The sequence below is a fragment of the Lissotriton helveticus genome, chromosome 2_2 (genome assembly GCF_964261635.1).
Source record: "Lissotriton helveticus chromosome 2_2, aLisHel1.1, whole genome shotgun sequence".
Classification (NCBI taxonomy): Eukaryota; Metazoa; Chordata; class Amphibia; order Caudata; family Salamandridae; genus Lissotriton; species Lissotriton helveticus.
This window is the reverse complement of record NC_136060.1, coordinates 316,486,541-316,502,496: the sequence shown is the minus strand read 5'-3', so window position 1 is coordinate 316,502,496 and position 15,956 is coordinate 316,486,541.

Sequence of the window (15,956 nt, the reverse complement as noted above, 5' to 3'; positions counted from 1 at the left end):
TACCAAGTTATTAGAAGAGAAGTTGAGGGTATAATTTGTTCTGCCAACTGTTTAAGTCCTCTTCTCAAATGACTAATCCATGTTAGTTAAGCGACCAGTTTTCAACAATACCCCTGCCTTTCTGGTCCCAGAGGCAAAGCGCCAGGGTGCCCGTAGGGTTACAGCGCGCTTTAGAAATGATATAAATAAATAAAAAAATAAAGCCTTTGTCCACAGCAGGCAAGGCCATTAACACCTTGACAGGTTTGCATATTGAGCCTCTGGATGGCGGCCCAAACGCAAACTAGTTCTCAACCAGTTTTCTCCCAGACATCACAAAGTGTAGCTGAAAATTATCAAAAATGTACTTTCACCATTGTATTAAATTTTAGAGCCTAAGGGAAAGTTAACTTTGAATCATTTCACTAGCATGTTCCAAGAAATAAATATAAAGTAATTATTTTATTAATATCCGCAGTTTTACCAATACAGCAAAATTGATTTTGGATGACTGCCCACAGGCACAATGTTTCCAGTACATAATATGCTACTTATTTATATTTTAAGCACAAGTTAGAGTGACTTATCTTATATATAAAAATAGAACTTTCAACATTTCAAAAGGGTCTTTTCCCTACCGCACAATAGTGCAGTGCTTTTAAACTGCAGTCTAGTCAATGTGCAATAGTGCTACCTGGAGCCTTAACTTTTTTCATAAATGTCATTGATGTGAATGCACACTGCACCCCATATATGAGATTTAACCTTTTTATCTTCTTTACTAGAGATCTGTATGCACCAATTAGGTGAAACTAATTCTGCAGTATTATTTTAGGTACAGAGTATATATTGTAGTACTGGATGTCAATATCAGTGCACACAGGGTCCTAATGCCAGAACAAGGGGGTCTGGAAATAGTGAGGAACCTGAGGTCACTACTCCGAAATGGCAGCATTTCTACAGCTAAAGAGATGAAACTGGACTTAGAGGGAGATGTGCACTGCAGCCATCACAAGTTCAAATGTAGTTGCATAGGTCTAACTCTCAGGTCATCTCGTTCTCTGGTTCAAGTTATGAATGACTAATCTGATGGTCACATGCGTTAAAGACTGAAAATGTTGAATATATAGCAGCCTGTCTCCATTATATTGTAGGGAGTAGAGAAGGTTTGGGCTATGTGCAGAAATGCAGGATTTCTCAGAATGGCTGGTAGGTTCTAAGTGAATAAAGGGAAGAAGCAAGGTGGGCAGGAGATTTGAATCATGCTTTCTCCACACTCTGGATACACTTCAGCAGCAACGGTAAGAGGCGAGCCAAGGTCTATAAGATGTTTACTGTGCTGCGTGGCTGCTCTTCACCCAATCACTATTTGGACTATTGTTAATGTTTTAAAGTCCAGCCAAGAGAGGAGACTCAGAATCTAGGAGCCCCTGCCTTAGTGTAAGCATTTAGTGGAACCCATTTGGGAAAATAATGGGGATCTGCTCAAGGAAAGGACATGAAATAAAATAAAATGAAAAAAGGAATTTTTAAAGCGCTCTTAAGCAGTACGTGTCAAAGTGCTAGAACAAATGAATCTTCATCAGACAAGAGCAACATGGTGACAGATGCAGGAAACTATGATGAAAAGAGCCAGGTTTCTGAATGTTTTGTGAATTGCGTAAAGTAATCTAATTCAGAAATGTGAATGGGCAAGGTGTTCCACAGTTTGGCACCAGCAACCAAGATGGAATGCCCTCCTCATCTTCTATTCTGAAATCTGGGAATCATCACCTTCTTACAGCGAGAGGATCTGAGAGGCCTGCTCGGAGTGTACAAATGGAAGATCGCATTCAGTTGGCTTGGACCTTTCAGGTGCAGGGCAAAAAAGACCATACAAAGAGCCTTGAAGGTAATCTGCTTTTTAACAGGAAGCTAGTGAAGACAGCGGATCATTTCTATAAACGAAAGGCATTTGTGAATGTTGAAGGATGAATCGGGTGGTCACGTTCTGTGCAACCTGAAGTTAATTTGGGGAAGACCTATTTATGTTAAGATCCAATGCCTTGCAATAATCCAAACATGAGGTGACAAGAGCAAGGATTACTTATTGGCGCAGTTTCAAAGCATATATATAGAGAAAAAATAATGCCTTATAATAAGTAAACAAAAGCTAGTAGTGTGACTGACCTGATAATCAAATCTCAATGTATTATAAAAAATGACACCACAATTTGTGTCTGTCTTAACTAGAACAGGAAGAGGTCCACAAGTTTCTGGCCACCAGACATTGGACCAGATGGAAACCTGATTACCAAACAATAGCACCTCTGACTTGTCAGCATTACATTTTACGGAATGGCCTCTCATCCAGCTACTATTGCTACTATTGCTGGACATACACTAGTAAAACTTCTCAGCCACAAAAGTCAGGTTATAGGAACTAGACACAATCATTTTTGTGTCATCTTTATATGATACTATCCGAAACCCAAATGAATGCACTGGTTCAGCCAGAGGGGCCACGTGCAGGTTAAAAATAGGGGTGGGCGGAACTGTTGTGTTATCTAAAAGGTCCGTAATATTTAGCAGAGTTCTGCATGTGGTGTAATGACCTACCAAGGAGTTCCGTTATCAACCCTCCATGTAGGAAACAATAATAACTAGCATTGCAGCCCTTATCAGCAAACCATTGTGAGGCTCCTGACCCCCTGAAAAAGAAGCAATGGTGAGTAAGATCAGAGACCTTTCATTATAAAAGATTTTGCACAATTAACTTTTAACTCTAGATCATTCATAAAAGCATTAAAACAGTCAAGCAGTAGTTGTAGGCCATTTTCTCTTCTGGCTATCAGGACAGCATCATCAGCGAATTAAGGGATCTGACACATGTTTAATCTCTGGATGTCCTTCCCGACTTCACAAAGATGGTCTCCCAGTCCATTTGTATATAGTAAAAAGAGGAAAGGGGCCAGAACACACCCCTGCCGTATCCCTATATCAGAGGGGAATTCTTCTGTTAAGGCGTCTCCGCTACTATAGCATACTGAGGCTTTTTAATACTATATTTAAATATACACTTATATACACACACATATATGTGCGTATGTTTATATAAAAATGTATAATGTAACTCTTATTAAAGATATATATTTTAAATCATATTAAATGTGTTGACTTAGTTGGGATATATTGTTTTAATTCACTTCTATATAAAGCATATATATAATATATACACACATGTATATATATATATATATATATATATGCGTGTATATATATATATATTCACTGAAAAAACCATAGGTTATAGACCATATATAGTTAGGGATTAGCATTTAAAAAACCTTATTTTACTCACACAAAACCATTGAAATTCCATATATAGTTAGTTGTACTAACTATATATCACGCACCCGCAATCCACTGCTGATGATGTCACATATTACATCATTCATGACATGGTCAGTGACATCACTGATGACATCACTGATGACATCTCAAATGACATCACTGATGACATCACTGATGACATCATCCAGTGACTGTGTGTTTCTGTAAAGTTTAAATATGTTTTACATATTGAAGAATGAGTAGATGTAGAAGTGTCTGGATGAAGGATTTAGTAGGTGCGTGACTGACTGTATGAGTGAGTGATTAAATGTGTCTCACTGAGTGCATGGGTTAGTGACTAAACTGTCTTAATTTGTGCATCATTATGTCTGTTGTTCTGTAAACTGCTGCATGTGTTGATCAGTAGCTATATGAGTAACTATATAGGTTATTGATTGGTTGCCCAAGCATTTGTATGGGAGACTGAGTGTGTGTGTGAGTGGCTGGGAAGTGTATGACTCTGTGCATAGATGTATGGGTTCAAAAGTGCATGTTGGAAACAGCTGTATGGGCGGTTGACTGTGTGCATGACTGTATTGGTGAGTGAATAGATATCTCAGTGCTACATGTCAAATTAAGTACATATGTAAAATACAGTACATGTGAGAGTTGACATATATAAATAACTGTGCATAAGAGCCAGTGAATGTGTGAGTGGCTGTATGGATCATTGTGAACTTGTATCCAGGATTGTATAAGTGAGTAAATATGTTTTAGTATTTGTTTGAATAAGTAAGTAAGGTGTGTTTAACTGTATAGTTAAGGAAATGGAGGTGTGATTGATTGTTTGCATGACTGTCTAGGTGTGTGTGTAACTTCATGGATGAGTGACAATCTGTGAGTCTGTGTTTACACTGAGTGTATCTAAGGTTATATTAGAGTCTGAAGAGGTTCATCGTATTATCACAACAGTGATGTCATCAGTAATGTCATTTGAGATGTCATCAGTGATGTCATCAGTGATGTCATTTGAGATGTCATCAGTGATGTCATCAGTGATGTCATTTGAGATGTCATCAGTGATGTCATCAGTGATGTCACTGACCATGTCATGAATGATGTAATATGTGACATCATCAGCAGTGGATTGCGGGTGCGTGATATATAGTTAGTACAACTAACTATATATGGAATTTCAATGGTTTTGTGTGAGTAAAATAAGGTTTTTTAAATGCTAATCCCTAACTATATATGGTCTATAACCTATGGTTTTTTCAGTGAATTTTTAAGGTTTTGTAAATGCTAATTCCTAACTATATATGGTCTATAACCTATGGTTTTTTCAGTGAATTTCATTGGTTTTTTAATAGCTAATATCAAAACCTTTACAATGTATTATTCTTTAAAAAGAAAAATATTTTTTACATGTTTTTTATACAATTTTTTTTTTATTTTTTTTTGTTTCGCTCCCAGTACGCGTACCGGTTAGCTTCCCGTTAGCTCAATCCGGAGGCGCGACCCGGTACGCGAACTGGTAAACGTTCCTTTAGCGCACCTCTCGCGTTACAAAACAACATCGCGACGCTTCGCGTCAGCATGACGTTTCGCGTTCTCGCGTAATACGTCATATTACGTGCTACGTTCGCGTACCCGGAAGCGCAGCGGTACGCGAACCGGAAGCGATCCGCGGCGCGGCGCCGACCGCGTAATGTAAACATAGCAGGTCATGTGACTCGATAATAACACTTTTCATTGGTTCATTTCACTTTTGGTTTCCTAATGATGTAATACAAGGTCATGTGATCTAAAATGGACACTTTTCATTGGTTTAGAACTTTTGTTTTTCCCAAATGATGAAAACCCCTCCTTCTTTCATCACTCTGACTTTCATCTTGGTGAGAGAAAGACCCTTTATTGAGACTTTGTGATGGCTTCATTAGTAGCTTCAGCTGGTGCTAGCCCACCACCTCCACCAAATCCAAGAAAGAGAGGACCACCTGCAGAAGTAATTCTGCAAGAAGAGGAAGAACAGGAAGAGGAGGAAGAGGAGGAAGAGCATGAGTTTTTGCCAGAGGAGCCCAGGAGGTACAATCGACAGGAGAATTATATCTGGCAATTCTACAGAATTCCTGAGGGGCAAAAGAAAGTGAATGCTCGTTACGTGTTTTGCCGCATATGCGGTGACAGATTGTCAAGGGGCACTGATAAAAAATATAGTTATGGCAATCATACTATGCATCGGCATATGAGTAGGTGGCACCCAAATAACTATAGTGCTGCCCAGCTACGTGACCAACAACAAAATCCCCTCCAAATGGCAAGAAGATCGGTGGTTCCAGAGGTGTCGGGACCAGAGGCGAGGGAGGTGATTGCAAACATCCAAATGTTGTTTGGGCACGTAAAACAAGTGTGCGTGGAATGTGGCGCTTTCATCTGCTACAGAGAAAGTAGCATCACTTTGATTTTGCGAGCAATTCAAAATCATATTAATGTTTGCACAAGACGCACCAAAAAATAAATTCTTTTTTTTTTTTTGCTCCTGTTGAGCCCTTTATAATGGATCGTTTTTGTTTCCCCCCCCCCCAAAAAAACCAAAAAATTTTTAAAAACGTTCAGAAAATACAAAAAAAGTAAAAAAATTTTCAAAAAATACTAAAAAAAATATAAAACAACAAAAACATAAAAAAAAAGTTCTTTTCAGAACTAACTCCCCATTATAAAAAAATTGGTAGAATATTTGGAACTCTGCCAACCTGTATTTCTCTTAGTTCGCTCCCGGAGCGCTACCCGGTACGCGTACCGGAAGCTAACCAAAAAAATATTTTTTAAAAAAGAACAGTAACTATAAGGGAAGGAAATACACAGTTATGTTAAAAGAAAGACAGCTCTAGGGAGTAAACTAAGGATACTGTTACCTACAATCCACTGTTGATGATTTCACATATTACATCATTCATGACATGGTCAGTAACATCAACAGCAGTGGATTGTAGGTAACAGTATCGTTAGTTTACTCCCTATAGCTGTCTTTCTTTTAACATAACTGTCTATTTCCTTCCCTTATAGTTACTGTTCTTTTTTAAAAAACATTTTTTTGATCAGTCATAAACAGTGACATTAATAGAAACAGAGAGAGTGAACAAGAGTGAAGAACTATGGTCCTCCTCAGCCACCCTCAGAAAACCAAGGGGGTCAAGATACATCTACCGTGCCCCCTTCTACCTATTCTGAACATTATTTGCCCTCCATCTTGTATCTTGATTCGAACGAAACACAAAATGGTGGACTGCCATAACGCTGCTGGTTTGCGAACCGGGCAACTTCCCAGGAAGCGGTCCCAAAAAAAAAAAAGTTGGGAAAGTAATTCACAGACACTAAGAGTAATAGAGATGGAGTGAGTGAACAAGACTGAGGAACTATGAGAACAGAGGGACTGAGAAAAAGAGTGGAAGGAGTTGAGTAAATAGGTAATAGAGAAAGGAATGAGGAAAGTAGCAAAGGCAGGAAACTGAGGATTAAAGAAGTGAAGCAGTGGATCTAATAGTAGGTGAATGTGATAGAAATGTAACGAAAAGAGTACAACTATTTACCTTGTAATTGCCGTTAAATTAATCACATTTTATTTCTATACTTTCAATCTGTGAAAGAGAGAACCAACATTTGAAAAAAATTAAAATATGTATTTAAAAATTACAAAAGACAAGGGAAAATATTGAAGGACAAATAGTTTTTCAACAACTTTGACACTGACAGAAGCTTCTGCTTCTCCAGGTCCTCTACACAATGCTAAAGATATACATTTTAAACTAACAGTATCTTGATGCAGATGAAGTGAGGCCTATCTTAAAACATGGTGCATCTTTTGCATTGCTCTTGTTTCAGAAAAGTGTCGCTTCAGTATGCCAATAACATGTCTCCTATCCAGAGATTTGTTTGAGGTGAGGCCTACTCAGAGTTCAAGATGAGATTTACACTTGTTGAAGTGTACAGAGGAGATAATATCTGTGAAAGTCTACTAATGAAGTGAGTCATGTCCACTGCACTCTTCAACAAAGTAGAAACCTCCTATGTTTCCCTGGACAGACCTAAACTTGATCTGCACAATGTGATTCGTAATGATAGGAAACTCAGGTGATGTAATTGAAATATGTGCAATTTATTTTGCTCATTTCACAATCACATCACTTGTGTTTCCTTTGCTTAGGTATCTCATTGTGCAGATGTAGTCCAGCATATGAAAGAATACGTAGAAGTGCAGCACTGCATACAATAAATTTAACACTTACAGAAAACTCACCTTCTCCATGCCTCCTACACAGTTCTACATATACATCATAAATGCAAACAGTACAGAATTAATTATACATGTTAAATGGTTTATTTTTGCTGTTCTCAGAATGTATCAAAATTCACTAAAAACAGTGACTTGAAGGTATTCATCATGTAACAGCGGGGAAAAAAAAACACAATCAAAATGATTGTGTTTAAAAAACCCATACAACATCAGAAAATAAAATTCAGAACTCCTTAAAGTTAACTTACTTTCCATGACGTCCAAGGATGTCCTATGAACAGCTTACACTCTTTTGTGCTGTTATTACTTTCAGCCCGCCACTTTCTGAAAGAAAACCTCCATCGTTTTTAAAAACACGTTACATGCAATAAATGACTTCTTGCTCTCTACCACTATTTTCCACAAGGCCAAATCTAGTCAGAGATATTTATAACTCTTGGATTTCTTGTAAGCCAATCCCATCATTTGGCATTTCCGCAACTTTCAGAATTAAAATGTTGAAGATCATTTTCACAATCCTGGAATAGTAATATCTTCCCCTTCTTGGTCAGTCATGTTCTACATTTCCTATGACACTGATACTGCTTAATATGAAGTAGACTTACACTACCTCTATGAGTACTACAATTATTTAATTCTCTACATCACTTTTAATCACAAAGCAATGTAAAACAGTAGACAGCATTGCAGACTTACATTCCCTCTACTCCATGTTTTGATTGGCTGCTTCAATTAGCTTATGAAAAGAAACAGTTTTTCTGAACTCATTTAAAGTGCACATACATCTCCATGATGTCCAATCCTTTGATTAGAAGTTATGTCTCTGAACTACACTTATCCTCAAGGCCAAATTGTGTAGGAGCCATTAGAACTTCTTGAAATTCCACAGATCATATCCCAAGATTATTTTCCTAAAATTTTGGTTTTAAAAACACCAGGTAAGAGTTTTTAAGGTCATACGGCAATTTTTTTTTGAAAATTAAAACAGAATCATTGCAGAATGACCAGCCATTTCTAGACTTTAAATAAGCTGTGTAATGTCCTGATGATATTGAAGGGCCGTCATGATATATAATTGCTGTAGTTACAAAAGTCCTTCCTGATATTGACAACTGCGAAGCTACAAATTTTGTTATTAAAGTTGTCAATTTTGTTCCATCAGGCCTACATCGTTGGAACATTAAAATGACGTACTGGCCATATGTTCGTATAAATAATGTGGACATCATTTCAGATTTACATTGGCTACACTCCATGCTGTGATTAGCAGCTTTTACTAGCTTATTAAAGGAGACTGATTTACTGTCTGGCAAAGTTAAATATATAAATCTTTCTGAGTCTACACTAGTAGTACTTGATACCATACAGTTCTCGCAGTCATGCTGCCATTGATAAGAAAGCCCAAACAGCTGATCTACATCTACACCTTCAGCATGTAATACATCAAGCATATACATTAAAAACTCCTGACAATCTTGCTGAATATTTTGAGAGAATTGTGTTTGCCCTGAACATCTGTCTAACAGGTTTCGAATTTCAGACACACTTTCTATTTTTGTTCTATCTGTGCTACATTTCTCTAACACAGAATTCAACAAACTGCAAAATCTTTGATCAGAATTGACCACAATCTCTTCTTTTACATTTTTTAGAGAAAACAAAACATTCATTACTACATTAGCATAGCAGTTGACACCAGAACTGTTTTCAAACTGAAAACCAACAACATCTTCAACAGAATCCTCTTTGTTTCTGCTTGTAATTTTAGGTTCATTCACTTTTTGTCTTTTTGCTACAACCTCCCCAGTATTGTTCTCATTTCTTCGTTTCCGGCCTACCAGACGTTTCTCAAACAAAGGAAACTGAGGCAAATGTGGCGCATACTCTCTTCTTAACCTATTGTATTCCTTAACACAATCTAGATCTGCACAAATGTTTCTGACATCACACTCAATCAAGTACAATCCCGATAAAGTTCTAACTCGTGACAATGCCACATATGCCATACCCTCCTTGAACACAGAACTGCCAATATTCACCAATGCAGTGTCTACACTTAAACCTTGCGATTTATGAATTGTCACCGCATATGCCAAGCAAACAGGGAACTGCTTACGGCGAACATATAAGTCTTTTACAAGCAAAAATCTAGCAGAACAACGAGCAATTAGCTGTACTTCCTCAATGCCATCAAATTTAATTTTTAAAAATTCAATTCCATCTCTATTTCTGTATTTCACAAAATCAACAACATTACCCATTGATCCATTTACCAGACCTCTTTCAACATGTAAATTCCTTCTTAAAATTATACGGCAGTTCAAGCACACATTCAGAGTCTTTTCAAAACCTGCAGTTTTAGATATAGTCTTCTCTAATGAATCCAATTTTGATTTCAGATTCTCAGACAAAATAATTGTTGATCCCATATGCTCTACTCTATCAATAGCTTCCACTTTCACAATCTCTTGCTTTTCTAAATGCAACATTTTGTTGTTAAATTTGGCACATTCTGCAAGAGTTGGCATCAAACATATTCCAGATTTCTTATCAGTAATTTTCTGAAAAATATTCTCAGGCACAACATCTTGTTCTGGATATAAATTTGACAGTAATCGTGCATGTAAAGCTTCTTTCCCATGCTCGGTCACTTTTCCAATTCTAACATCTTGTAGAATAGTCTTGTAAACTTCATCCTTTGCCTGACGCATATTTTCATGCAGTTCAGCATAATTGAAGTTTAACCATATATTGACGTTGCCAATGCTGCCTAGGCACTTCCTGGTATCTTCATGCGTGAGCATTTTGAACACAGGTTGCCCTTTCACTGGTGTCAGCTGCAGAAGATCTCCGAAAACAATGATGTGTTTGCCACCAAATAACACATCATACTCTGTTTTGAGAACTTCTTGCATCCTCAAATGCACAAAGGCAAGCATGACATTGGAAACCATGCTTACTTCGTCAATGATAAGAAGTTTCATTTTCCTCAAGATTCTTGAAACTTCAAAACAAGCATCTCCAGATAGCTTGTGATATTCTAATTTGTTGTCATGCTCCACTGGCAGCATCAGTAAACGATGTAAAGTAATCCCTTTAATATTATGTGCTGCCAGTCCAGTTGGAGCAGTGACAACACAAGACAGCGATGACTCTGTCCTTTCCTGCAAATAGCATGAAATTGCTTTAATGAGGAAACTTTTTCCAGTTCCCGCTTCTCCACTCACGTACAGTCGGACAGGCTTCAACGACGTACATGAGCACTCTTTCTTATCATGACTTAATCCATGATCAATTTGCATGGTAACTTCGTCATATATTTTCCTCTGCTCAACGTTGAGTTGCCTTTCCAACTCTTCTAAGTTAACCGCATCCTCTTGAGCATGTGCCATGGCTCTTTCCACCTCATTCATAGCAGTGGCAGCTTCATTTTCAATAAGAGGTCCTCCTAGTGGATCCTGACTCAATGAAGCAGAACTCTGACTGTCCTGAGAACTGTCTCTGGCAATCTCGGCTGCAATCGTTGCTTCCTGCTCAATTTCCGCATTCAACATTTCTACATATTTGGGAAAAGCAGGACATTCTATGGTCTCCTTGGCGGCATTGAAAGAGTCTTCATAACAGAGGAAATCTCCAAGCAGTTCCTCTTCTGCACGCCAAGGCTTGAAAAGTTGCAAAAGTGCTAAATAGAAAAACTCCTTTTTTTCAGGAGATTCGCCACTCAATTTTCGATGGTTTATCAAGTGGCATTTTCTTTGCTTCACCAGACATCCCTCACTTCCTATTACAGCATACACTCCTTTCTCAGTATCTTCTTTGATGTTCCTCTTGAACATGTAATTTTGCAGAACCTCATACAGACAAACATTCTCTAGGTGACTGCTTCGATTTGGATAATATGTATCCAACATGTTTGTCTTCAAAATGTCGGTACTGTTTGGCTCCTTTTCCGCCAAATACTCAATTTCCCGCACAGGTTTGAGAACTCGATTACGCGTTGCAGCAAGACCAAGACTCGCCCAAACGATACTCCTGGACTTGGCATAGAGACTTGCTGAAGACAACCGGTCAGAACATTCGTACGCTCCGATTTCTCGATGCGACAACATCTTCAGACTGAAACTGTACAACTTCTTGCTGAGGCTCTTTTCATGGGAAATGTCCTCCCACATATCCTTCAATTCTGTCTTCTCTTTTTTGGTGATGTAAGACGTCACATACCGAGCCACAGCCATACAGTTATCAGCCACAAACTGTATATCCATGTTAGCATTCCACATGGACAAAATCACCGGGTTGTAGTCGTTGATGTACTTGGACTCTTCGTTCCTCTTCAAATTGTAAGTGTTTTTAGGTGATTTCTTCATGACATTGTGTCGCAGCGAAGACATCAAACTGTTTACTCTTCCTTTAGAAATCACCGGTCGTGGAAAGCCGAAACGACATTTAGTGTAGAACTTGTCCTTGTTTCGGAATTTACGACGGCAGTACTTTCCACATCGATGGCTTTGGAAACGCAGAACTTTTTCTCTTAGGCTTTTCTTCTCCTTTGCGTTTGGAACAGCACACGTAGAATACTGTTGGATGAAACTCATCACTGAGTCATCTGGATCCGTTCCAAATTTAGGTGCATCCTTGATCCACAGCAACATATGTATATGAGGAGCACCTCTTGCTTGGTACTCCTTTCTCCAGAAGAAATCCAACACCTCTCCAAGAGGTGGATTCTTCTTATTCATGATGAAAGACATCATAGCTTCAAATCTATGATTGAAGTACCTACATACATTGACTGGATCCAAAGAGCACAGTTCTCCGGGTGTCTTGAATTCGATGTTTTCTACGTTAGCATTTGCCTCTCGTAGAAATTCAAGTAAGTCTTCCCAGCCATACTCGGCACAGCTCAGAGTGAGGAACCATGTGGGAGTACCTAAGTTCCTCAGCATACATTTTAAATCACCATGACGACGGTACCAGTACTCATTAGTACCACGCTGACACGCCATGAGATTAATCAGGTGAGAATCCAAAATACTATCTTGGACATTTACTTTATCCATAAAATCACTTGCCGAGATGTTTTGCATGTGTATACCACTTTTCAAGATGTGGTTCACTGCATATGACAGTCCAGACAGATCGCTTTCAAACAGGAGATGAAACAAATAAGGAATGCATTGTCGAAACCTAGCATCTCCTGCATACAATCGCAAAGTCCGGTATTCAGAAGCAGGAATTTGATGAGGTCGCTCATCATATCTTCCTCCCTGACCTGTTGTAAAAAGCTGTGGGAAACACCGAGCTTCCAAACTTTCCTCCCAAACACTAATGGGACTCCCTTTGGCTTGTTTCATTTGAAACAACTCAATAGCATTCCCCATGACTTCCTTTGAATGCAAAGGATGAACACTATAATGTTCATATATTTCCTCACTAGTAGAGGGTTCTACTTTCTCAATTTGACCAGCACACAAATCGCTATCCTCTTCCTCACTTACTTCCTCTTCTGCAACATATACATTCTTATAGTATTTATTATTTTTTTTCAAATACAATGTTGCCTTTTTAACTTTCCTAACATCTACTAAATCTTGCCATATTTTCTTATTCTTTGTCGGAACCCCATTAACTAAGATAACCAGAGGTTCCTCTTCCACTTTTTCTACTCCAATTGTGTTAATGTTTTTCTTCAAATCTAGAGGCAAATAAACAACTCTTCCCTTTAATCCTCTCTGTAAATCTGATGGAGGCAATTTCCCTGTCTTTGGCTCCATTCTTACAATAGCCTGAAAGGGATGGATACTTTGAATCAAAATAGATTCATAAGTATTTAAATCCTTCAATTCAGAAGGAATCTCAACCAATTCCAGATTATTATGAACTGCTCTAGCAGGCATCTGGTTTTGTTTTAATTTGTTACAACAATAAGTACACACACGTTGATCCAATCCCAAATCAAAACAATTTTCTACCATCAAGTATGTTGCAAAATCCTTCCATTCACTATTATTTTCCCTTTCACTTTTTGCATATAAATCCACTAACTTAGTCTGATTCTTATAATAAGTGCGTCGACAACACACACAAGTGAAATTAGGCCTCTCACTTGATTTCATGTCAAACGTCGCAATTTCCCTCTGGAAATTATCTGTACTGGAAACATGTACAGTATCTTCCAAATGACCCTCTATTTCTTGCTCAATTTCAACATTCTCCTCTTTACTTCCAAAGTAACAAAACTCAATTTCTTCACATATATTCCTCACATCTATTTCAGAACCATGCAAAAGAGCAGCGCATAATTGTTTCAGCATAATTGCTGGACTCTTAGCATAATACAACAGTCTAACTAACTTCCTCACTTTGTTATGATGCACTGCTAGCATCCTGAAATGATGAAAAACACTCTGGCATACTCTCCTGGAAAGACAAGCCAGTGAATGACCATGCAAACCTGTCACTTCTCTCACTCTGCAAGGATCTAATTCTTGCAACAACCTCATTTTCTGCTTCAAACTTTTCTTGTTAAATGACCGTACAAAATCACAAAGCAAATTGATGGAATCCTGTCGCACACTGCAAATACTACTACACTTCCAGGTGTACACAGGACCCTTAGCACGTCTTCCTAAAACCTCATTACCTAACAACTCTTCTGCCTCTGTTGTCACAAGTTTTTCTTTTTCAACTGGACAACCATCTTTCACTTCATAAGCACGACCACTGATGTCAACTGCATGCACCAAATCATTATCCTGGAAATAACTCTCTTCATTAAAAAATGCCTCACAGCTTGAACTATGTATCCATTCTCCAGAAAAAACTTCACAAAAATTACTACGATTAACTATTCTCTTCCATCTACTATTTCTTTTGAAATCAAAAATTGCCTTGTTTAGCTTCCTAATTCTATTGATTATCAAAATAAATAACTTACGTTTAATTTCAAAAGCCTGATCAATAACTTTCTCAACTTTTTTTTTTCTCCTATAAAAAACTAATTTCTGTTGACCTTTCTTAATATTTTTTAACAAATTGCCAATTATCCTGTTACGGAACATTCGTTTACGAATCTCCGTAAACTGTTGTTTCCTTCTACTATCATGCACAGATTTATCTCTTGCTCTAGCAGTAACATTTTCATTTGTCCTTTTCTTTCCATTTGATTTACTTGTGTTGTTATGGATTGAAACATTTTCTGTACTAATATTTTTTTTATTAGAAATATTTTTTATGAAATATTTAGAGCTCTTACCCGGTGCTTTCTTCATCGCTTGAGAAATCTTTTTGTTAGAGGACTGCTGCATTTTTTTTTTCTCCTGCTGTCTTTGACGTTTTGCAGCCTTCATCTCTCTTATTTTTGTAGGCATAGTTGAATCTGAGGAAAAATATAATAAAAATGTTATTAAACATTATTATCAAACAGTAAATCAGTAATAGTGATCAAAAACATAACACACTACTTGACATTTTAAATAGAAGATTTTTTAGTCCTTGCAAATTTACAATACAGAAATAGCAGAAAAGAAATGAGATTTATATTTATGTTACCTATGCTATTTTATATGTGAATCTGATCTAATTTTATGAGCATATTTTAATATTTTATTGAAGACACTACACATAACCTGTTTTTGAAGGTGTCTTTATTTTTAAATTAAACGGTTTACCTTTTTACTTTTTATTGATTATAAATTTTAAAAATAAATGTTTATAATTCCAAAGGCTCAAGCAGGTCAGCTTCCCATCCTATATCATATAATTCGGACAAATCTGCATCCTCATCACGCTCTTCTTCATCCTCAGGATTTAAATCATCCAATGGATCAACATCCACTGATGTTTCAATTACAAGTTCAATGATGAGGTCAAAATCAACTGATTGCAGATTGTCGCTCATGTTGAGGTTGTCTTTATCTTTAAAGAAAGACAACAACAATGAGATGTTGCAGAGTAAGAGACAAATCTCACAGATTATAATAGTAAAATTATTTAACAAGAGTAACATTTTGCAGCTATTATTTAGCCATGTCCAGCGATGCTGAGCAGGTGAAGCCTATGTCTAATTTTTCACTGAACAGGACTCATCTGTTCTTAACCTTGGATAAGCCTCAACGACTCTGTGTCCCCTGCACATACTCAAATGTTAAAGTGCAGATTTATATTAAATGGCACATCCCCAGGCATGCACCAGTTAATGTGCACCACTGCTTTACCACCCATGGTGTGCCGCATTTACAATCAGATAGGAGAAAGCTGCTTCAAAACCCTGCGCCTGCTTGAAGCTGGCATAGGTCTTGACGCAGCATTGTATAGATGGGGCACCCCTGATCCTTGCTGGAGCTGCATCGCACTTACGATACAACTCCAG